Source organism: Cebus imitator, unplaced genomic scaffold, assembly GCF_001604975.1.
Source record: "Cebus imitator isolate Cc_AM_T3 unplaced genomic scaffold, Cebus_imitator-1.0 Scaffold9, whole genome shotgun sequence".
In the NCBI taxonomy this organism is placed as follows: Eukaryota; Metazoa; Chordata; class Mammalia; order Primates; family Cebidae; genus Cebus; species Cebus imitator.
Window position 1 is genome coordinate 4,059,738 of NW_016107324.1, and position 25,756 is coordinate 4,085,493.

A 25,756-nucleotide genomic window follows, 5' to 3' on the forward strand; every position below is an offset into this window, starting at 1 on the left:
ATCTAGAGCCAGGGTCTCACTATGTTGCTCAGGCTGGAGTGCAGTGGCTATTCATAGACTTGATCATAGTGCACTGTAGCCTTGAATGTTTTGGCTCATGAGATCCTCCTGCTTCAGCCTCCCGAGTAGCCAGGACTACAGGCACATGCTGCCACATCCAGATGATAATTTTATACTTAAATAATTGCTTTTTATTTTTACTCAGTGTTGCAGTCTAACCTCTTAGTGATGTCTCAACCTGATATTACTCCAACTAACTCAATTTTCTTCTACAAGCCAGTACCTCCTCTTGTTTTATGATATTCTATTACAACTACCCAGTTGCCCAAGCCCAAAACTAATACTATAAGTTTCCTTTTCCTCCATTCCTTTCATCTGGTCCTGAATCAAGAATGTTGTACCTTCTAAATATCTCTGGAATCTGGCCCTATTGTCCTCCTACACTGCTCAGTGCCCAGCAGTTCTCACTGGAACGCTACAATAGTCTCTCTCTCTTTTTTTTCTTTGAGACAAGATCTCACTTTGTCACCCAGGCTGGAGCACAGTGGCACAAGCACAGCTCACTGTAGCCCCCACCTCCCAAGCTCAAGCGATCCTCTTGCCTCAGTCCCCGGAGTAGCTAGGACTACAGGCCTGTGTCACCATGCTCAGTTAATTTTTGTATTTTTTCTGTTTCGCTGTGTTGGCCAGGCTGGTCTCATACTCCTGAGCTCAAGTGATCTGCTCACCTCAGTCTCTAAAAGTGCTGGTAATACAGGTCTGAGTCACTGCTCCTGATCTGCAATAGTCACTTAATTGGCCTTCTAGAGTATTGCTAGCTCCAGGCCTTTGCCTGGCACACACTCATATGGGATACTAGACGATCTATATCAAATCTTTCCAAAGCTTAAATCACAAGGCCTGTTTACTCCTGGCCTTCTCAGCCTCACATAAAGTCCTCTGATGCCTCCCCATTAATTAAAAAGTAATCCCGAAAGTGCTGAGGCTGGGGGAGTTAGGAGCTCACACTAGAATGCTTCCATCATTGAGATGGGTTTGCTACAAACATAACCAAAATAGTCCATTGAACCAACCATGGTTTAGTGATGTAGTGGATTTATATTTGGGGACAGATAAGCTTCTTATCTCAATGTGACCTAGAAAAATAAACTGTGCAGATCAGAGGCTGGTCCATGGATGATTTTTTTTTTTTTTTTTCAGTAAAGTTAATAGGTCCAAACACCTCAGCATGAAGCAGCAAATGCTGATGGTTGGGCCCCTACTAGATCTCCCGCCTCCCAAATTAAACACTCCAGCACCATCTGACCCAGTTCCTGTTCCCTGGCTTTCTCATACCTCCTGTTCTCCAGTGCTCTGCTCTTCTAGAATGTCCTTCCACATCTCCTGATTATCATTTTATACCTCTGAAAAGTTTCTTTGACTCTCACTAGGCAGAGGGAACAATTCTGGCTTCAGTGATGACTCTTAATCTTGAACACATTTCTATTTTTGCTATTATATGGTTTTGAAAACCATCTGTTGTTTTAGTCTGTCTCCTCAAACTACAAACTCTTTCAAGGTAGGGTGTAAAGCTTATTCACCTTTGTACCACCTTTGTGCACAGCACACGGTACATAGTAGATGCTCAATAAATGAAGTGAATGAAAGTTGAAAAAATAGAGTAAATGGAAAAGCTCTAAAATGGACTGAAATACCACCACTTTCAGACTGTGTGCTAAAAATTTTACATATATTATTTCCTTCTAGGCCTTTCAACAATTCCTTTCCTTGGGGGAAATAATATTGATCTTATTTTATAAATGAGAAACCTGAGGCTGAAAATCTTAAAGATCTTGCTGCTGGTCACATAACCAGGTAATGACCAAACTAAGCCTCAAATCCAGATCTGATCAAAGTTTGTCTTCTTTCTATTATGACTGAGTATGCCTTTGAGGGTAATGCTGAGATTATGTGGTTCATCTTTGTAATCAAATTAGGTAGAGTATAGAATTTAGTGTTGAAATATCACATTTAAATGTAGGGGTAAAAGCAACTAGAATCCCATCTCATTTTTGACTTTAATTATGCCTTAGAATTTCGTGGGAGCCACAGAGAGTAAGGGAAAATATCATTTAAAAAGAATCTAAAAAAAGACATAATTTTGTAATATTTCCCATGTATGTTAATAAATAATGAGTAAACACTGCAACCTGAGTTAACGTGAAATAAATGTCTTCACTTGATCCGTTTTGGATGTTACATTATCATATAAAATACTGAGCACTAGGTAAATACATCAAATGTAAGAATTTAAGATAACTAAATACACATATACACACTAACATATACATACATATTATGCATGGTTTTCACATCCATTCATTTAAAGGTAAAGATGATAAAGGCTTATGAATTAATCACAGCACTTACGGCATTAAAAGTGAGAGGCCTTGCTTTTCTACATTATTGCCAATTTATAGTTCTTAGTTTTCTTACCTGAAGTCTTATTAAAACAAGAAAACTCTGTATCCCATAGCATAGCAAATTATAATCATGGTTTTATAAATGCAAATTGTACAACTGCCCACATTAGACCCTTTATATTTTTTGGGTTTGCTCAAATAGCAAGTCATAGTTGCTAAGTATTCCGAAGTTGTGTCTTTCTTCATGTTATTCTAGAGTTTTAAATTCACGTTTTGTTGGAAAGCAGTTTCTCAAAGGAGTGAGCATCATCTCTGAGAAGAGTACTCTATTAATTCTGCACTCTTTACAGAAACATAGTTTAATAAAAGGACTTTGAATTTTCTTACTTAAAAAGCTAGTGTCCACGTTTCGTTAGTATTAGATCCTTCAGTTATGCAGTGAAAAATTTAATAAAAATTCACATGTCCACTATAGTTACAGTGTTCTGTACAGTTTACCCAAGCCAGTGCAAGTTTCAAGCCTGCACTGAAAGATGGGATTTATTTCATAGTGTGAAAAGAAACTTTCAACAATTACATGTGACTGAAATTGTGTGTACCCAAGGCAGAGAAACTGAAGACCCAAGTGGTATCCTTTTTCTTGTCTAGCAAGCCAGGTGACTAGGGGCTCCTCTTTAGGGCAAAGAGGGGTGTGTGTGTGTGTGTGTGTGTGTGTGTATCAACAGCCAGACATCACCAGAATGCTGTGAAAGTGGCCAGTTTCAGCACCTCTCCTGGGTGCTGTTTTGTTAAGTGAATTAATTATCAACAGAAGCCTCTTTCCCCTCCTATTACTACAAGGGACCAAATTTGGGTGGAGGACTTTGGCCAGAAACATACTTTCCACCGTCTGAGAATCTAATGAATAATAATATGATGAATAATGAATAAATAATACGAAATGGACAAGGACAGGAAGGAAAGTTTGTCTTCTTTCTTTTTAAAGTAAAAGCAGAGCCCGATACTTACAACAGCCGCCTTCAAAATCTTCTCTAGAGAAAAAGCTCTGGGAACAGGGAGGAGGCAGAGGAGCAGAGATAAGGTGGCAGCGGGACTTCCTTCCTCCTCCGGAGGGGGAGAGTCATGGTCCTTATCTGCCCTGACCTCCGAGGAGCGCCGGCAGCCGCGAAGGCCTGGCCTCTGGTCCTCGCTGCCCTCTCTCCTGGCCTCCGCGCCTGGGGTTTCCTAGGTGCCGATCAAGCCGCCCCGGCCCGACACCCGCCCCAAGATTCATTAGGGGCGGTCTGCGAAGTGCTCGCAAGATGAAGACGGTTATATAAGCCCGCGTATTATTATCATCACACACCCCCATAGAACCAACGCTGCCAGACAAACAAAAGGCAGTTCCAAGAAGAGGAGGAGCAGAGGCAGAAGTTACACTAGGGGTGAATTTCGGGACACTGCTGAAAGGGCTGGGAAAAAAAAAAATAAGGCAACTCAATATGTGCATGCAAACCTCGGCAAACAAACTGGCTGCAGCCGGCCGGCTTGGAGGGCGGCTGCAGGGGCTCAGGGTTTCCAGGCGGGCGGTTCCCGCTCCCCGAGCACCCGGCACAGTAGCTGCCTGTGGCAGGATGGAGTGGATGGGAAGATGTGGTATTTGGAAAGCCAGGCGTTCCAGGGACCAAGTGCTTAGTAAACACTGATGTTTCTTAGACTCAGATCAGGTGTTTCTGCTGCTTCTCTTTATTCCTGGTCTCTTGTTTTCCTAAGGATGGTTGGCCAGGAGTTCCCTGGGCCCTGTCGACCTCTCTAATTTTAAACCTCTGTGGGTCTCAACTCTCTCCTCTGTGGGAGCAATAAACGGAACCAGGGCACTCTTTCCACTGAGCCTGGGTCCTCTGAGAAAGTTCTGATTTATTCTGAGCACCAAGCTTCCCTCTCTCCTCCCCCAACTTGCTACTCATATTTTCTTTAAATTATTATTATCCTTCCCTGCCGCTGCCACTGCTTCCCAGCACGCAAAGAAATTCCTCAACCTGGCATTCAAAGCCCACAATTTCTGTCTCCACACTAATTTCCCACTTCCCATCCCGCCCTACTGCCTCACCTACTCCCCAGCACATTAGAATGTGAATCATTCGCCAAAGATGGCCTTTCAATTCTCCATTTCCTGTCTTTACTCATACGCCACTCCTCACGCCCATTTCCTTCAAAGCTCGGCTCAAATCTCGTCACCTCCACAAAAGCCTTCCCTGATTTCTCCTCTTTTCTCCCTGGGACTCTGTTTCTCTGTTGTCTTCCGCACGCGTTGTCTGTCTCCGTAGGTTTGGAACCCTGCGTTGTTCTCTCTGGTGGCCCAGGACAGGGCCCCGCATAAAGCAGGTGCTTAGTGAGTATTTATTGAATGAAACCGACAGCTGACCCCATCTTACCTGCATTGTTGTCACCTATGTGGGCATAGTGAGAGCTACCACACGGTTCTGAAACATGCATTGTTGTTGAAGATACGCAATTGTTCGCGAGGGTTTGAAAACTTGCATAAGCTAAAAAAGAAAGCTTTTATAAACCTTGGAGAGGAGCCTCTAAACTTCACTCAAGTCAGCTTACTTTAGGACGTAAGTTCGTGAGCGAAACAGGAATGTTGGCATCTGTTGATCCTTTGCTACTGCACATCAGAGGACCTATAAAGTGGAACTTCCCTTACAGAATGCCAGGAAAATTCCCCAAAGGTGAGATTTTTCAGACTTCACGGGTTTCGGGGACTGATTTTATGGAGGAACTCCTCTACTGTTGAAAGAATGCGTGCTATCACAACAGCAGCTCAGCAGATGAACAAGTGCTCTCCAGTGAATTGTTTTATGATATGGGGTGAAATATAGAACACAAGCTGTCAGGTACTGAATTTCTTTTGGCTTTGTGTTAAAGTGTCCTTAATGACATTTTCCCTGTTTTTTTTTTCTTTTTTTTTTTGGTGAAAGCAATGTGCTTCAAATTTCATCTGTGTTAGTTGGATCAACTCTGGTGTCATTTAAGAGACTTGGGGTGTGTCTACCCAGTACATGCTCTCCAAGCATACAGATTGTTCAGTGAATTAGAAGAGTTTTCCTGCCCCCACTAATTTGGAACAATCAAAACCAATTCAGGTTTTAAAGAAGTTTGGCCTCAAGTTCCTGAGGATTCGGTTCCAGGAATGACAGAGATCTTACTGCAAATTTGTAGTTCAAGTGCAGTAGCAAAGGATCAACAGATGCCAACATTCCTGTTTCGCTCACGAACTTACGTCCTAAAGTAAGCTGACTTGAGTGAAGTTTAGAGGCTCCTCTCCAAGGTTTATAAAAGCTTTCTTTTTTAGCTTATGCAAGTTTTCAAACCCTCATGAACAATTGCATATCTCCAACAACCATGCATATTTTAGAACGATGTGGTAGCTCTCACTATGCCCACATTCAGTTTCATTCAATGAATACTCACTAAGCACCTGCTTTATGCAGGGCCCTGTCCTGGGCCACCAGAGAGAACAACGCAGGCTTCCAAACCTATGGAGACAGACAACGCGTGCGGAATGACAACAGAGAAACAAAGTGTCTCTCATTTTGTTATGCTCAGGTGAGGGCCATAGCCTTTATTATAGCTACTATTTACAAATCCCTCCTGGGTTTCGGGCACTGGGCTAGGTGCTTTACATGTCTTCTTAACCTAGCAGAACTATTTTTACTCTCATTTTACAGATGGGTAAATTGAGTCTGGCCATACACCTTAGAAAGTGACTGAAATAGGATTTGAATCTAGGTCTGTCTGACTCTGTAGTCTATAATTTTTCCTATTCTACTGAAAGTTGGAAGAAACCTGAGATAGTATCTCAGCTGGTGGTTTTCAAACTGGGTTCCAAGAAGCTTTAGGCTTTCAAGGGGCACTTCAGGAACCTTGGCGGCGTGTGGGAAGAGGGCGAATGTGAGGGAGGCGAGGCATTCTGGCATGGGCTTCATCCATTGGATTAAAATGAAGAAACATTATTTCCATCTGTTTTACAGAATGACTTTGGACTTTAAGACAATGGGTTTGCTACTAAAAAAATATTTTAAAACTCTTGTTTAACTTCCTCATTAAAGAGTGTAGCCATGCGTGATGGCTCACGCCTGTAATCCCAGTGCTTTGGAGGCCAAGGCAGGTGGATTGCGTGAGCCCAGAAGTTTGACACTAGCCTGGGCAACATGATGAAATCCTGTCTCTACCAAAAATACAAAAATTAACCAGGTGTGGTGGTGTATACCTGCAGTCTCAGCTACTTGGGAGGCTGAGGTGGGAGGATCACTTGAGCTCCGGAGGCAGAGGTTGCAGTGAGCTCAGATTGTGCCACTGTACTCCAGCCTGGGCAATACAGTGAAACCCTGTCTCAAAAAAAAAAAAAAAAAAAAAAAAAAAAAAAAAGGCAAGTATGGAACTCGGAGTCCAGAATATAAAATGCTTTGTCCAACATGCTGTAACTAAGGGTGATAGACCCAGCATTAACTTCAAATGTCACTTATCTAGAGGGTGCAAGAGGCCAGTAGTTTCAGACAGAGCCCGGACAGCTCAAGTTTTGTCTTTTAGATAAAGGACATTTGTTAAATCCCAGGGGAAACGTGTGTCCTGACAGTATTCCTGAAAAATGGAAGGAGGGAATACAACCACGATGGCAAGCTAGACTTATTTTTTTTAGCCCTTTGGCTGTAAGTCTAAAGTTTGTCAACATTTACCTTGTGACAAATTAAAATTAAGTAAAGAGTTAAAGATGTAATTTGTCTGGATGATTTAGGGCTCTGCTATTCTTTTCATTCAAACCAAAGCAAGGAGTGAAGGATACGTCTGCATGAGTCATTTAGCTAATTATATGGTCTTGCCCTGAGAATACTCCTGCTAGAAAAATGGCTTAAATGCCCATTTTATCAATCTAGTCAAACGTGGCTCTTTTCCTATGAGACAAAATAGGTGTAGGAAAGAACTTAGATCAGGTGTGGTCAGGGGAACATGGGTCTCATATAAGTCGGCATAGATTGTATTGATAGGCTTGTAATGCCTAAAATCTCATGTGTTACCTTGGTATTTATTATCTTCGAGCCTCACCAGGACCCCACCAGGACCTAACTGTGAGGTCCCTTGCTTTCACTGGGTATGTCCCCTCCAGCGGGAAAGGCTCCCTACCCGGCTGATTCCTCTGTCAGGTGGGCCAGCCTCATTCCAACAGGTTTTAAGCCTAATGGATTTTACTTCCTTACCAGCCCACACAATGATTCAAACAAGCCAATCACATCTTCCTTGGGGGGCCTGAGGGCACTGCATCCTCCTGTTGCTGCTGCCTCCTGCAGCCTCTGCTTGTCCAGTCTGTTCCTGGTGCAGACCCTGGGTGCCCTGCATGGCATCTGTTATCCTCCTTCCCTGGGCTGTGAGTTGATGTGACTCATCAGCAGCTGTGGATCTCATTTTTCCACTGTTGGGTGCCATGTGTTTGACCATCCCTCCCTCACCAACAGGGTGAAGAGGAGGCGAATAAACAATGACCAGACGTTAGTAGTAATACTAATGGAATTTTCACCGAGAACTAGTGCCAAACAGCGCATCCGCTGGAGTTTTGCTGTCAGGCTATTTCCAAATAGGAATAAATTTTAACTGAAACGATGTGAGCTGGAACTGACCTTTATTAATTTCAGGGCCCCTGAGCTTTCTCACTTGCTCTTATTAATTTTTACCATTCTCACCTGGAGATTTTTGGGAGCAATAGCACTGTTCTCTTTCCTGAGATGGCTTAACTATAGTCCTGCCTAGAGGCAAAGGAACAAAAAGATGACCCTTCTCTTCTTGTCATTTAAATCTTTGCTAACTGCATTATTTCAGTAAAATGGAGCAGGAATAATTTTTCTCATCTCCACAGGCAAAAGATTATAGTAAACAGATCTTTTTTTTTGCCATCAGAAACAACCTAAAATTAATATATTTCCAGAGTTTCAGCCCTAGAAACAAAGCTTTAGATGTAATTTCTTTTTCTATTCATGAGATTTACAATGGGAAGGTCATGTTTGTCCTAGACTTTGGTTTGAAATTAATCTTCTTTTCTCCTCAGCATTTCTATAGAATCCAGGCACTTCATTATTTAGTCATTTCCAAATATTAAATAGTTGTCATTCTTGAACAACGATCTAATCTTCTCTTTATGGGTGGAGAAACTGAGTTGTGGAACTCACAAATCATTACCAGGACATAGATCACTCTGAAGGTTATGGCTACTCATTGAAATGCTTTTCGACACACATTCTTAGACTATAAAATAAAAATGTAAATTGTTTTATAAACAGCCTCTAGACCATCCTCTGACCATTAGCTCACATTAATTAAAAGCTCATTTGCATTGTACATTATGAGAGAAACTTTATGAAATAAATATATGTTCAAACCCCACAACCAAACTCAACACTGAGGCTGTGTTGTAGCCACGTCCCCTCTCTTCTGAATTGTGCCTCCTACAGATCACAATATATTCTTGGTTCAATTGAACAAGGGTTCATTTAAATCACATCTGTTGCTCATCAGACCTCTATTTTCAGAGTGAGGAATTCTTTTTCAGAGATAGATTCTGTCTGGAAGGTCTTATGGCAACAAATAGTCCTCATTAAATTTCACAACATTTTACCAACATACATACAGTACTCGCTGTTACGTGATTATAGAATCCAGGCGAAACCCTGCACCCCCACTTCAAAGGATTCCTCACTTGACTAATTCTAAAGAGTAAATTGATTTTCCCATCATTTGTTGGGGTTGACAATAAAAAGGCTGACGCAGCAACATTGCTAAAATGACAGCTCATTTCTATTCAAGGGGAAGGAATTTGTGTTAATATTCTTAATGACAGGCATCTTTATGAGAAATGTGAAATCATTTATCCTTAGCAATAACTTGACTAGGATTAAAAAGTACTTGGTACTTAGAACGGAAGTAATCTGTCAAGAAAAATTATTTAGACTGATGCAAATTAACCAAATAAATTGGCCTACAGTAGCTTCCTAATTACGGCGTGCTGATTCGAGTTTGTGAAAATCAGTTTGAACTGAACACGAATCTGGAAACGATCTTTCAAGAAGTGATCTGGCATGCTGTTGGAGGAAAAGATAACATATTTATTTGAGAAATTCTTTTCCCATTTACTAAGAATTTCTGGAAGTGATTTAAAAATCAAGGACGCGTAAATCAAGAAAGAACACATTAAGTAAGTGCGTGCATGCCTTGCTTTTTCAGAACATCAGTAGTAACACCTTATGAAAATACTGAGGCATGTTCATTGTGATGCCCTAGATTCTAAATAACCAGCAGTGTTTTCTGCAGGGGAGGAGGGTTGGGGGAGGGATTGTTCCAGCCCTCTCAGGGCTGGCTTGGGCATGGGTCCAAGGGACAAGTCTGAGACATGAGCACTTGGGCCAGTACTTAACAAGCAATGTATAGACTCGGCTGTGTATTCTGTAGGAGAGTTGTTCTGCTCTTAATAGGCACGGTGTTGCACGCCAGTTAACAAGTTTTTATTGGAATCTCCGTCTTCTCTTCCTCGCCAGCTTCACAGCAAACCTTCTTTTAGCTCTTTACCAAAAACTCTAGTAAATTGTGGGAAGAAGCACTTTACCAGTGTAGGAAATTTAATTAGTCTGGAAAAAAAAAAGGTGTAAATTGCAGGAAAATGTAAACTGCTTCCATGTAATTAATGACTGGGTTTTACTGTTTAGCATTTATATAGAACTTTCTTTTGAGAGAACACATTAATTTTTGGAGACAAACTGACGGGTCCAAATCCTAACTCTACAGGTGTGTGATTTTTTTTTAAGGCCTGCTTTCTTTACTTAGAACTAGAATGACCAGTATAGGAATTACAAAATCTGAAAAGTAATATCCGTGCCCTGCATGTGTAAGGACTTGCTGTCATTCACTTTATCCTTCCTTTTCTGAGAATCTTTTTTGCCATGAATGTTCTTAAGCACTTGTTCCGTATTATCTGCCTTGAGTGAGCAAAAAGCATATACCCTTTCCCTGGAGCATTGGTGGAGGAGTGACTCTGACAGTTGCCTACATTTCTATGTTTAAATATAAATATTAAATGATATGAAGGCAAAACAACAGGGACCCAAAAAGACGATGATTGATAATCATGAATAACAACCTGAATGTTGTGACTTCAGCCCCAGGGACAAGGAGTCATTTAAGCAGGTAAATTCAGAGTGTTGGGGTTGATGTTTGAAATCTTATGAAAGTTTTTGCTAGAAAACAGTGGACTCCAGAAGCAGAAAAAAAAATGAACCCAGTCCAAGAAATTCAGTATGTGCCAAATCCAGTTTGTCACCTCCTCTTCATGTAAGCAGGTAGAGGCATAAATTACAAATTCAAAACTGTACATGCCAGAGGGCAGGAGTGCAGGAAGGCCCAGGAGCAGGCACTGGGAGGAGAGGATGAAGAGGAAGCAGTGGTGGAGACTAGGACCCTGGACACAAGCCGACTGCAGAGGTTGCAGTCTGTGAGAGATGCTGATAAGGATGTACTGAGACTTAGGAAGAATTCTCGTTCTGCAGAATATGCAAAGAACCCATGTCTGGGGTGGCAGGTGCATTAGGAAGAAGAAGCTGAGGCTATGGCTGGAGGCTGAGGCAAGGGTGACAGACAGCCAAGGGAGTGATAACAGGCAGCGCCTACAAGGAATTGCTATGAGGCTTTGAGCCATGCCAGGCTGAGTAACCTGAGCCCCATGTGTGATTGACTTTGAGAATGCAGTTTTTACTCCGAAATTCCTTTATGTTGCAATAAAGTTAAGCTCTGCACTTAAGATGTCTGTCTGCTGTACTGAAATGCCCAGGATAGAACAAAGATGTTATTACTAAAGAGGGAAGGGAGGTAGGTGAATGTGATCCTCTCAAGATGCCTAGTCATTCTTATTTGGGGGAAAATGTATGCATATAAATATCATGGAAAATTTTGGAGTGGGAAGAAACCACGAAAGGAAGGGCTAGAAGCATGGGTTGGAAGAAGGAAGTTGCAAGATGTATCCTGACACTTTTCTTGAGCTCCCATTTTCCCTTCAACTGGTCTCTTCCTGAGTCATTGCTCAGTGGGCAGCTGTGAGAGGCATCTTGGAAAGCTGGCTATAGCTGGGTGCTGTAACATGCACCTGTAGTCCCAGATACTCAGGAGACTGAGACAGAACAATTGCTTGAGCTCAGGAGTTCCAGATCAGAGTGAGAAACATAGTGAGACCCCTGTCTCGAAGAAGAAGAAAAAGGAGGAAAAGGAGGAGAAGGAGGAGGAGGCGAAGGAGGAAGAGGAGGAGGAGGAAGAGGAGGAAGGAGGAGGAAGAAGAAGAAGAGGAAAAAGAAGAAGGAAAAGGGGGGAGGAGGAGAGGGGGAGGAGATGAAGGGGAAGAGGAAGAAGAAGGCAAATGGGAAGAAGAAAAGAAAGCTTGGCTCTATATCCTGGAGGTGATTCTCCTCCTGTCCCGAGACCATGGTCTTTGCTTGACTGTTTGTCCTTTTTTTTATCCTATCTAGATATGGCAAAGGGAAAATCATGAAATGCAGACAGTGGTGAGCATGGGCATCACTTCTTGTCATGCAGACAATAGATTATAATCTAAAAAAGGTTATCCAGATAGTCAAAGGCCACATTCTTTCAAACATCCACAGAGTGGTTCAACTTTCCAAGGACTCAATTAAAAATTTCTTAAAAGTGAAATTTGTTTTCTGCTTTCATTTATTTATTTGTTTTCCTGGCACCAAAACTGTGTGCTTTGCTATAAAGTTGGGATTTGGTGACTTGAGCCAACTTAAATTTTAGGTCTTGTGTTGAAGTATTTAGATCATGATGTCTTAAAAGCTTTTTAATAGATAACTCTGGACATCATTCATTCATTTAACAAACATTTATTGAATGTTCCACATGTGCCAGGAGCTGCTATTGGTGCAGATAAGATGTGGTGTCTGCTTTCAAGAGAGTGCAAATAAGAAAGAGGGTCTATTTTTTCATGCAAATGCTTTTCCATATAAACTATGTTTCCAGAAAGGATTATCTTAATTTCAGAATTGAAAAATTACTAAATGTGAGGAAAAGACACTTATTAAATAGTCAGCTGAGCTTAAAGGAAAAAAAGGAAAATGTGGAATAAAGACTAGTTTCTTAATGGTAGGGGGTCTGGAGTCAGATTGCCTGGGTCCGTATCCAACCTTGGCCCCTGCAAACCCGTAACCTTGGCCAAGTCAGTCAAACTCTCAGAGCCTGCTTCCTTGCTTGTAAGATTGTGACCAAGAGAATTATATGTCACAGAAATGTTACATAATTAAATTAGATAATGTATATCTTACTTGCACATGGTAAGCATGCATTTACTAAATATTAGCTGTTACTGTTATATATAATGTTATTAAGTAAAACCAACATCTTTCTCAGTCATTTTGTTATGTTCTTTAAGAGGATGTTTTTGTTTTTTGCTTTGTTAGGGACAGGGTCTCACTCTGTTGCCCAGGATGGGTTGTAGTGGACACAATCATAGCTCACTGCAGCCTGGAACTCCAGGGCTCACGTGATCCTCCTGCTTCAGCCTCTCAATTACCTGAGACTACAGGCGAGGTGTGAGTCACCGTGCCGGTAAGAATGTTGTTTTTCTATAGCCAAACACAGTGTGAGCCCTAAAAGTTTTAGGTATGATCATTAGGAGTATAAAAAGGCATTAGAATGCTAAGAAGGCATATTGGAATTGAAATCCTAAATTCCAGAACCAGTGTTCTTTCCGATAGTCTCTATTGGCATCCTTCTAAACTCTGCCATTTAGTCGCTGTGAACATTAATGGTACAAATAACCTTCACAGCCTGTTTCTTAATCTGTAGAATGGGTCCCACAATACCTGTCCTATCTACTTCATTGGAAACATTATGAAGATAAAATAAAGCTGGTGAAAACAATTTGCAATGAGTAGTATGATGTATAAATAAAAGTTATTAATAAGTCATCATTATGAGTTTTCCCTCAGCTATGGTACTGATTATTGATGACTGACTGGCAAAACGTATGGTTGTGATTTATAAATACAGTCTCCCTCGGTCTCCTTGAATAATTGATTCCAGAATCCCAATGTAGATACCAAAATAAGGGATGCTCATGTCCCTGAAATATAATGACAGAATATTTGCACATAACCTACATACATCTTCCTATGTACTTCCCATATACTTTAAATCCTCTCTAGATTACTTATAATACCCAATACAAGGTAAGTGCTTTGTAACTATAATGGTTATACTGTATTTTAAAAATCTGTATTTTTTTAATTGTTGTACTTTTTTTTCCTGAAAAGTTTTTCTATCCAAGCTTGGTTTAATCCACTGATGTGGAACTGCAGCTATGAAGGCTGACTATGATTTAAGTGGAAATTACTTTCAGTTTACAGAAATAGATTACAGGTAGAAGACCTGGATTCTAGTTCTTCACTTTGCCTCTAATCAGCTGTTTATTCGTGCAAATTACTTAACTCTCCTGTACTTCCTTTTTTTTTTTTTTTTTTTTTGAGACAGAGTCTCACTCTGTCACCCAGGCTGGAGTGCAGTGGCATGGTCTTGGCTCACTGCAACCTCTGCTTCCCAGGTTCAAGCAATTCTCCTGCCTCAGCCTCCTAAGTAGCTGGGACTACAGATGCGTGCCACCACACCTGATTAATTTTTGTAGTTTTAGTAGAGAAGGATTTTCACTATGTTGGCCAGGCTGGTCTTGAACTCCTGATCTCGTGATCTGCCCACATCAGCCTCCCAAAGTGCCAGGATTACAAGAGTAAGCCACTGCACCCGACTGTGCCTGTTTTTAAGCAATTTGTATTTGAAAATAATTTTAAACTTATGGAAAAGTTGTAAGGGTCATAGAAAGAATACTTACATACCAGTTACCCATACTCATTTATAGTTAACAACTTGCCCCAATCCCTTGCCTTATCAATTTCATTCCCTCCCCCTTCACTTCTCTCTCTATATATACACACAAAGATTTTATATACACATATAATATATATTCCATATATATATTTCTCCCTTGAACTATTGAGAATAAACTGCACACATCATGATCTTATACCACTAAACGTTAATATTTCAGTATATATCACCTAAGATGTGTCTCTGCTTCTAATTCTTTAAAATGGGCACAAGTGCTTAGTTATCTGGCATGCTCCATAAGGTTGTCAAAATGAAATGAAATATTTAAAAACATGTTGAAAAGTATAAATTGTTACATAACTTTAAAGGTTGTATATTTCATAAACTATGGGGAAAATCAAATTATTTAAAATTCAAATTACAAATGGTGGCAGAGTGAAAACTAAGAGAGCCCATCATCTGTTTGCATAACAAGCCGATCATAGTGCCAAATTTGTCTCAGCAGTGAGAGCAAAAGAGACCGATGGCCTCATCCTCTGTGTCACCCTTTTTGAGTTGTATTCCTCCTGCAAGGACTTGCATCTTTTCTTGGTGCTCTTTCTCATTTCAACAGTTTGCCATTTTATGTGGCCTTTTTGGTGGAGGTTATGAGCATGTTTGAGGCAAGGTGATAGAAACTGAAGAGCAGTTGCCACTCGATGGAAAATCAAGAATACAGCTGTTAAGAGTTTAGTAAGAGCTCAGCTTTATTTCTTCTGGCCTTTTTTTGAGTAGTGAAAATGGCACACTTTATTTTCATTAGAAACAACAACTGAGATGCAAATAGGAAATAGGGAAGCGTGGTTTTATAGAAATGTTTAATGTATAGGCTTAGTTGAAAATAGCATGAACATAAAAAGGAAAGAGATCATGTCCTTTGCAGGGACGTGGTTGGAACTGGAGGCCATTATCTTTAGCCAATGAACTCAGGAAGAGAAAACCAAACACCGCCTGTTCTCACTTATAAGTGGGAGCTGAATGATGAGAACACATGGACACAATGGTGGGGAACAACACACACTGAGGCCTGTCACAAGGTGGGCGGTTGGGAGGAGGGAAAGCATCAGGAAGAATAGCTAATGGAAGCTTGGCTTAACACCTGGGTGATGGGATGATCTGTGCAGCAATCCACCGTGGCACACATTTACCTTGTAACAAACCTGCACATGTACCCCTTATCTTAAAATAAGGGTTGGAAACTTAAAAAATGGAAAATAGCATGAACAAAGTACTCTTATGGATCAAAAAATAACTTCCGTAGAATCTCTTTTTCAACAGCATTCACTATTGTAAAGTTAAGCTATAAAAAAAGATAATTATTCTTGCACTTTATCTTCACATTCTCAACAGAATTCACACTTTCATAAGAAGTTGTAATACTGGTAAGCCTGATATTTTTACAATTCTAACCAGATTTGCAATCACATTTTCCAGTGGATTGAAATATGACCAATAACCTAAAAATATGAACAAATATGCTCTTTTTCCTATGACATATTTCTTTCATTGCTCTGGAAATCATAATGGCTTTCTTGAGATACTTACAACAACTAAAAGGAAATCTAGAATATATGTTAAAAACAAAACTTTTTTAAAAAGTCAAAACCATACTTAGGATATTCCAAATTAATCTTTTTGAGTTATTAAATTGTTTTTCCCAATAGTAAAAAATAAAAAATGGAAGTTATGACTAGGAAGTATATTTATAATCCAGTAATGACTACCTTTAATTCCTTTACAAATAAATCAGCTTCAAATGTAAATTATACAGATGCATAATTGCATATACAGTCATGTAATTTATTAAGCTGTGAAGAATATTGCTCATATACTTGTCTTTGGAAAGTTCTAGTACCTGAGGAAATATTCAAGCATCGATTTTCCAGTAAGGTGACCTCAACTGTTCTAATGCAGTAGGTGTCCTTAATATTGACAAAATGTGGTATATTTGAAATCATTTGAAGTATTCGGCAGTGAAGTGGGAGCCAGAAGACATGCCTTCTAACACTCGTTACCTCACTAAGGTTTTTGGGCTTGGGCAAATGGCATGCTGTCCCTTAGATTCAGTTTTCTGGTGTACAGAAATGACATATCTGCTTTCCTTACCCAAATATTACAAGTTCCCGTAATTTAGTGCAAATGAAAATTGTTTTGAAGTTGTGATGGTTAATACTGTCATCATCAACAGTGGACAATGTATTCTTTAAGCATACGTTTAAAAAATGCTTTTACAAAGAAGTTTCTCTATGATAAAGCTGCATATTTTCACAGGTCATCCACAGCAACAGTGCTTGGTGATCTCCATTAGAACAGATTTTCCATAAGGAATTACATCTGAAAAAATAAAAAGCTTTTCTTTGTATTTGTTGCAGTCCCAATCATCCTTAATAATGCCTGATTACTCATGGTAGCCCTCAGCAAGAAAGTCCATGGTCAAATAGGGAGCTGGATTCGTCCCTTCTCCTTGTTGGATCCTGATGTAAAAAGGACACATGAACTCATTTTTGTCCCGGTAGAATTTACTAACTTGCACTTTTTAAAAAAGGATAAAGGCTGGGTGTAGAACTCTGCCTTTTAAGAATAAATTTTGTGATTTTAGGCAGGTCTTGCAACAAACCCAGTCCTGTTTCTTCAGATGTAAAATGAGAGATTCTGCTTAGATGATTTCTAAGGTACGCCTCCAACATTCTACGTTTCTATGATATCCTTTCCTGGAAAATCTACCGCATATTCTAAATTACTGAAGCAACAACAAATAAGATTCAGTAGTTTGATAGTGTGCAATAATTTCTTCTTTCTTCTAAGTAATTTAAATCCTTTTACCTCAGTTGCTAATTGTCCTACAAATGAGAATGCCATTCCTAGACAAAATTTTTACAACCCATTCCCACTGCAGAAAATAGCCAAAAACCCAGTATGATTTATTGTGAAATTAACAGGGTATTTTAATTTATGCTATGCAGCACATACTGGACAGGCCTATATTTCTAGCACTATCTGTGAAAATCTGGTCTAACTGTAATTTTACTAGTCCTTGAAAACAGAATTGTCACAATCTCCCCAGTTCAGCTCTCAAGACAAATTAATTGATAACATAGAATCCTGAGTGGTTGGCATGTGAGTGACACCCAGCTATACAATTTCACATCTAATCAAGGAAGATGGGAATTCTAGTTGGCCTATTATCTATTTGAATCCGTTTCTGGATGGAATCCAGCTGGCACAAATGCAGCCCTGGAGAGTGATGTGGACAGAAGATGGGAACAAAAAATCTGAGCCAGAGAATCAGTGCCTGAGATAGTGCCTTCCACATTGTCGAAAGAATGCCCGGGGTAGTTGTGAATGTGCTGCTGATTCGTTTCCTAAAATTCTCAATGACTAAAACATAATGTTCTATCCCAGTAGTCCTTGGTCATTCTAACTGTGAACGTGTAATGAAGGCCTTTAGGATGTACTGGCTATGCCACCTTGAAGCTATGCTTGATAGAAGCAGAGGCTTAAAACTCAATTGTCTTAATGTTTCTAATCATATAAGAGAGAGAAAGCAATTAAAAAAAACGATGAGAATAAGAATAAATGCAAAATTGTACATAATTAAGAGCTAAAATTACATGACAAGACTTTAAGTGGAAAGAGAGCACAGATGAGAGAGAGATTATTGATGGTTGGAAGAATTAGGAAAAAAAAGTGCCATGGAGGTAATGAGGCTTGAGTCTTTCTTTTCAAGGATGGGTGGAATTTGGACATGCAGAACCGTGATGGGAGGTAGTCCTAGCCCAGAAAACCGTGTGATCACGTGCTTTGTAGCAGAAGTAAAGATGTAAATTCAGGACATGTTGAACCACTTTAGGAAAGAGCAGAAAGTACAGAGGGGGAGTGGGATGGTTATAGTGGAAAAGATCATGAAGGTTCTTAATTGCTGGTCCTTTATTTAGACTAGATGCTGCAGAAAATTGGGAGACAGCTGTTTTAGAGTAGTGGAATGATATGATGAAACAGTGTAGAAACAAGATGAGTTTAACAGGAGTAGGTAAAACGAGTGGACATAAGAAGGAGATAAAGTACAGAGCTCAATTTAGATGCAGAACCGGATTGAAGTCCTTCCTCTTTCCTCCAACCATTCTTTTTAGTTTCAAGGACACTGCTTAGGCTGTGTGTGGTGGCTTACACCTGTAATCCCCGCACTTTGGAAGGCTGAGGCAGGAAGATAGCTTTAGCCCAGGGGTTTGAGACCAGTTGGGCAACATAGGGAGACCTCATCTCTACAGAAAATAAGAAAAAGAGTTACCCAGGTTTGGTGTGTGCTTGCGGTCCCAGCTACTTGGGAGGCTGAGGTGGGAGGATCACTTAAGCCCAGGAGGTCAAGAATGCAGTGAGCCGTGATTACACCACTGCACCCCGCCTGAGTGACAGAGCAGGGCCCTTTCGCCAAAAAACAACAAAGGAGAATGCTTCATTTATTTAAGCTTGTCATAAAGGAGGAGCAGAGTTTGCCAGTAAAGAAGGAGAATAATGTCATCTAGGTAAAGGGAATGGCAGAATGCAGGCAAAGAGATGATGGCATGCTCCTGAAAAGTTAACTAATTTGCTCAAAATCACACTATTAATAATAGTAGCCAAGTTCTGGAATCCAGATTTCTAATGTCTTTCCACTGTACCCCCCTACCTCTTTTTCCTAGCCCAACACTGCTGTCATTATTCAGCAACTTTTATTTCATTGCTAATTGTGTGTTTGTTTTCTCAGACTTGACTAGTTATCAAGGAAATAATAAAATATACATTTTAATTTTATTTGCCCAGCATGAAATATGAGGAAGTCAAGTGGGGTATTCTTTTTCTTTTTTTTTTTTGAGACTGAGTCTCGTGCTGTCACCCAGGCTGGAGTACAGTGGTGCAATCTCTGCTCACTGAAACCTCCACCTCCTGGGTTCAAGTGACTCTTCTGTCTCAGCCTCCTGAGAAGCTGGAACTAAAGGTGCACATCACCATGCCTGGCTAATTTTTTTATTTTTAGTAGAGATGGGGTTTCCCCATATTGGCCAGGCTGGTCTTGACCTCCTGACCTCATGATCTGCCTGCCTCGGCCTCCCAAAGTGCTGGGATTACAGGCATGAGCCACCGTGCCCAGCCCAAGTGGGGTATTCTAAGCTTCCAAAGGGGTTATGACAATGGTAGAAGCAATTGTAGAAACACTTCTAATTCCACTTCTTAGACTACTGTAGTGGTCGACCAAAATGTTAGATCAATAGACAGCTATTTTTGTAGAAGAATGGCTAATGAGAATATCAATTGCTATACATGAAGTTTTTTGCATAGCTTATTTTTTCCTCTGTTTTCTGTCCTGATTTTTATTTGACATAAGAGGTTTAGTGACTTTTGACATGAAAGGCAGAGTGACTCTTAGGACAGAACATGTTTTGACTGCACTGATTTTTTTTTTTCTGACTTCTCCATTTATTCACTTTTCTTTCCTTAGAAGCACCAAACTTCTCCAATTCCAGAAGTCTTTGTGCCTTCAAGACAGATCTAATAGTGTAACATATAGGAGTAGAATCTTGCATTTAAATCTGAATTTAGACAATTCAAAATTAAGAAATTTGGAAATATCAGCTCATGTTTCAGTCCCTAAACTCTATTAGGCCCATTGACCTAAGCAGGTACTAGATGAAGAGACCAGTTTTAAGCTTGGCAGCTAAGCTCAACTTTCGTGCCTGCTGCAGATGATGTTTATTGATCTAACCATGGCACTCGTGTGTTATTCTTTTCCCTCTGGTTCGTCACACTGGATGTCTCAACAATTCAGTTGCTAGCCATTAATGGCTTCCAAATATAAACTGGCTCATGTCAATTAGTCCCTCATGTCTGGCAACCCTGAGTGAGAAATAGATTACAGGTGCTGATACTTAGGCTGGTGCTTCTCCCACAGGAACCAGGAAATATGGTTCAGAAAACTCAGTTGGGTAAAATAGAACAGGCCAAAGTCTTCATTAAAAACTTGAATGGAACCCAAGTCACTTTTGAGGAAGCAAAATGCTGTCAAGTCTCCACGGTCAATGCTATTCCCACAAATTTTCAGTACCAGGGTTACATTTCAGTTCCAGGTCTTGCTGACTCAAACTCTGTATTCTTTCAATCATGCTGCCTCCAACATATAATGCAAGAGTTTGAAATGGCAAACACAGTCTTCTACTTCTAAGAAACCTATACTTAATCCTAAAAACAGCCCATCGATTTAGTAGGAAGACTTGACTAAAGAATGGCCCTCTTCTTTTGAGGAGGAAATGGTTGAAACAAATAAAAAAGACAAAACAAGAGAGGATAGAAAGAAAAGCAGGGGAATGGGGAAACCTTTTCCAAATCATAAAATTAAGGATGATTTGTCTTTGTAGTGAAGAAAGGAACGTGTATTGCATTTGGAAATAAGTCGTTGGTACATTCTGTGAGAGGATGCCAATCAGGCCCCTCCAAGGTAGAATATGAAGGTTTATAGGCACAGGGAACTTAAATATTTCACCTCTTCTTGCCTCTAGACTTTTAAAATTTCATGTTCCTCTCCACTAGCATTCTTTTAGTAAAAAGAAGAGAATTATAAGAGTTATGCATATGTAGAGTGTTCTGACTTGAATATCCCTAACTTCCCCAAAATTTTAGAAACGTTGGCTTGTTACCTGGCCAACCATTTCTTAATATGAGAAAAGATCCATTTTATCTAAGGAGGAATATGTCATATAAAAGTCATAGTTGTGTATTCTAATGCGCACCAATCATCAGAAAATTACATTTTTTTTGCTTAAATTATATTATTAAACATTGAGTGCTCTTTGGCAGCACATATATTATTAAACATTGAATACACATATATTTACCTATGTTTGCATTATAAAGTTATATCGAGTGTAGTCTGTTTGCAGATAATGGATAAACATTTTTTCCGTAATAAGCATTGTCACTTTGGAAATATATTGTGTCGCTGAATGAAATTCCACTTTCAGTAGCTTTAAGTTCAATCACCCTTTCCCTGTGTCCTGGGCCTGATACCTCAGTAGTTCCCTCTCTTTTGTCCTCTGTTTGACTAATCACCAAGTTGTGTTATTGTTATTATTTCTTCTCAGTTCAATCTTGGTAGGTTCCATGTGTCTAGGAATTTACCCATTCCGTCCAGGTTTTCCAATGTATTGGCATAGAGTGGCTCATAGTAGTCTCTNTTACACCCATCCTTTCCTCATTCTCACTGCTTCAATGAGTAAAATAGACAATATTTTTTAAACTTATTTGGACTTTGGGGACCAATTGTCTTGTTATCCCCCTCTCTCTTTCTCTCTCTGTCTCTACTCACTCACTGTCATTCTCATTTTTTCTTAATCTCCTCATTTTTTAAAAACCTGCTTAAACTTCGTAAGGCATCTGTTTAGCTACCAAGTCCAACCTTTCTACCTGATGTGTCAGGACACTCTAGGATCTGACCTGACTTAGCTATGACATGAAATGCTTATTATAGCAAGGCACAGAGCGGAGGCAAGAGAGGATCACGATGTTTCCTCTCCTCTTCCTTTCCCTTTTTTCTCTTCTTTGCCTCTATAACCTCTTTTCCTCCCTCTTCCTTTTTCTTTCCTCCTCTTCTTTGCCAAGTGGCCCCCTTCATTGTATCTCCAAATTGTGTCATGCAGATCATCAGAGTAAAAAGTGCTATTTTTATGTGAAAAGGACATACCCAGTTTATTACTAAGCCTCAGCTCAACCCATTTCTTTTGCCATCTTGGAACAAAAATGCAGCTTTTGTGTTTTGTGTTTGCAACTTCTCTGTTCTGCCTTCTGTGTTAAGCATCTTATTTTATTATCTCATTTAATCTTTATAACAACCTTTTGCGATAAACATGGCTCCATTTGATAGAGCAGGAAACTGAGTCAAAGTAAAATAAAGAGATTTAATCTGTTTGATATGGGGGTCCATACCATAAATCTCCTTTACTAAATTTAAATATCACATATGAAAAGGAATGTAATAATACATGTAAAGCCTCTAGGCTTCTTTTTTTTTTTTTTTCTTTTTTCAGACAGAGTCTCACTGTGTCACCAGCCTGGATTGCAGTGGTGTGATCTCAGCTCACTGCAACCTCCACCTTCTGGGTTCAAGCAATTCTCCTGCCTCAGCCTCCCAAGTATCTGGGACTATAGACACATACCACCACACCAAGCTACTTTTCATATTTTAAAGTGGAGATGAGGTTTTACCATGTTGGCCAGGATGGTTTCGATCTCCTGACCTTGTGAAAACTTTCCTTTCTTTTACCAGCGTCAAGTTCTCAGAAGAGAAAAGGAGAACATGATTTGTAGGGGCCTCTCTTTTCTGGGATGCACTTTTTATAAGATGAAACCTGGCTTCAAGAATTTCTAGATGCATGGTAAAGCATGTCTGTTTACAGGAACATTCTATTCAGGAGAAGACTGATTATTGGCAGATGAAGGTCAAGGGTGAAACTTTAAATTGGCAGGAAGTCTATTCAGAGCACATGTTATATTATAGAAAGGTGATTGGGGTGCAAAGCCATATTTGTGATAGCAGTTTGAAGCTAATATCTACAGGTGGACACTTCTGAAGTAATTACCAATAAATGCTTACTCTGAATGCAATTAGTCTTTTCCCACCATAATTCTAGTATGGCTAATATCTTTCAATCATTAAACCTTTAGTGTTACCTTAAAATAACATAGCAGATGTTGCTGTAACACCATACTACAAAAGTGGATAGTAAACAGAACTCTTTGTATTTCAGATTTCCATTTTGGTTTTTAAGAATGTGCTCAGTGTGCTAATATTGTTCAGAAAAATGCGAAGACACTTAGATTGAATAATCTTTGGGCCTGTGTCATTAAAGAAATACAAGGAGATTTTCCTGAGTTCTTGAAACAAACCTGTTTCAGATCTTCTTTGTATTCTATGAATGGAAAAAGTTGCATGTATTAGTAACCTTATTTACAAATTGGAAAGATCATAAGACAAAATAAAAATTAGTTCAGAGTTTCCATTAATTCTAGCAACAGAACTAGTATCTGGCTACAGCGGTTTGTAACTCAGCTGAAGATTTGGTCAATGCCGACAAAAGAATAGAGCAAAAATAAGAAGAACTAGAGTAAAGCTACATGACAGTAGATGAAAATCCACATCAGAGTCCATTGCTTAAGAACAGACAGTTCAATTGTTATCGTTTTAGAATGTGATTGGGTATATAATAAGACAAATCCCTATCTTACACGGATACTGTTTTGTGAAAATGTCTGGGCTTGCTCATGAATTTATTGTCCATCCAGCTTTAGAATCTTTTTAGTTTATATGATACAAGAGCCATCTGGGCTCTTGCCAGTTCCCAAACTCTACTCCTATCACCAACCTTCTATTTATTTTAGAATTTGATTAGTATGACCTGAAATTTATAGATTTATTTTGAGAGACTCTACCTTTTACAATTAAAACTTTTGATTGAGAAACACAATGTGTCTGTTCGTTTATTCAGCACAGAGGTTTAATATCAACCTCACCCACAACAATTAAACAGTGGCATGTCCAAGTCCCTTAGATTCACATTTTATAAAATGTAGACATAGTTCCCTATGGGTTTGTACTTGTGTAGTAAGCAAAAGCAAAAACAAAACAGCGTAAGAAAAATTTTACCTTTGGAGGTAAAGTGAAGAGCTACATTAAAAAAAAATTAAAAATGGTTTAGGGTCAGTGTGGTTGCTCACAGCTGTAATACCAGCACTTTGGCAGGCTGAGGCAGGAGGATCACTTGAGGCTAGGAGCTTGAGACCAGCCTGGGCAACATAGTGAGACCCAGTCTCTAAAAAATAAAGATAAAAAGTAGCTGGGCATGGTGGTGCGTGTCGGTAGTCCTAGCTACTCAGAAAGCTGAGACAGGAGAATCACTTGAGCCCAGAAGATGGAGGCTGTGGTGAGCTATGATATTGCAATTGTTCTCCAGCCTGGATGGCAGAGTGAGACATTGTCTCAAAAAATTAAATTAAATTAAAATTTAAAAAGTTTAATATACTATTGTGCAGGAATACATGGATCATATATTTAGAGGGCAAAGAAGACTAGCTTAGCTGCTGCAGCTGAAGATGATGTCAAAAAATAATTGTCAAAGCCTCTATTTGAAAATTTGATAGATATGTTTGCTAGAAGAGGGAGGGATCTCCAGAAATACCGCCTTGCCCATCATCCTAGGCAGTTGCAGTTTCTTTCCTCTCCCTGGCTGAGGGCAGGTGCAGGCCAGATGATCAGAAAGCTGGCATTGAATATCCCATGTCTAAGGACGTTATTTGCTAAGTTGCACCCAGTGCCTTGTTAGAGAATTTCGCAGTCAGCTGCTCTTCCAGGGAAAAGGCACAAATAGAAGGTTCAGTGTTTGATGATGGGTGCAGAGTTTGGGAACGGTAAGGGGATCAAGCTAATTGCTTTCAGCTTTTTTGTTAAATTTGGTTTGGAGGTAAAGTCTAAATGGTATCTTGCTTTATCAATTACTTCTGGAAGCCCGATCTGACTCTCTAAAGTGTTTTGCCGAGTTATTATTAACATTTCTTTCTAGATGGTGAGTGAGGAGGAAAGAAGGGAAGCAGATGACCCTTAGTGAATCCACATCCCTGCTGGGGTCCACAGATAGGGTCCTTTTTTCCCCAACAGCATAGCGGCCCAGGGCCTGCTCTTTATTATTCTTGGTGCAGAACCCAGGGCTTCACTCCTCCCTCAACGTGTATTTAACTGTCACTACTCTCCCCTACAGAGCCATTAGCTCTGTTGCTCCAAATCCCTAAATGCCAAGAGCACCTCCCTCCTTCTCTCTCTTTCTCTCACTCTCTCTCCCTTGCTCTCTCTGTCTTTTCCTTATTCCCCTGCCTTTGGTGGCAGAAGAAAATGCTTAAGGAAGACATAACATAAATACATAGGATTAATGACTGACATAGCTGAATGATTATCATTCTTGTATCCCAGGTCTGAATCTATGTATGCACCAATCAACCTTCTCTCACTTCCATTTATTGAACATACAATACTGGATATGCACTGAGCTAGATGATTTATGTGTTTTCTTTACATTTCCAAGATAAGTACTCCTATCTCTATTTTATAAAGGAGGGAGCTGAAACTCAGAATGAGTCAGTTTCCTATCCAAGGCCACATAGCCAGAGAGATGGTCCCTGGATTAGAGCACAGGTATGTTTGAATGCAGAGCCTGTACTCTCCTGCTACAAAGTCACATTTGAGATTTTGTGATAGAGCAACAGCCAATACATATCATTTCTACCATAGTTAAAGCTGAATTTGATGGGGATTTTTCATATAGTACTTAAGCTTAATTTGGGACAATTATTTCACTTTCTGCCTTAGGGGCATTTTCAGTAAGGTTCCCCAAAAT

General features: G+C 39.8%; 1 protein-coding gene across 4 annotated transcripts in view; it reads right to left on the minus strand.

The window, feature by feature from the left end:
- The window catches only part of SULF1 (sulfatase 1), a 197,138-nt gene that overhangs the window by 166,570 nt on the left and 4,812 nt on the right, over positions 1 to 25,756 (minus strand). For 2 of the 4 annotated variants that reach the window (XM_017544769.2, XM_017544796.2), the window contains exon 1: positions 3,411 to 3,794. The exons of the other annotated variants lie outside the window; for them this stretch is intronic. The gene's annotated coding sequence lies outside the window, so the exon portion shown is untranslated. Of the gene's footprint in view, positions 1 to 3,410; positions 3,795 to 25,756 lie in introns of those variants that run through there. 4 annotated transcript variants of the gene reach the window in all.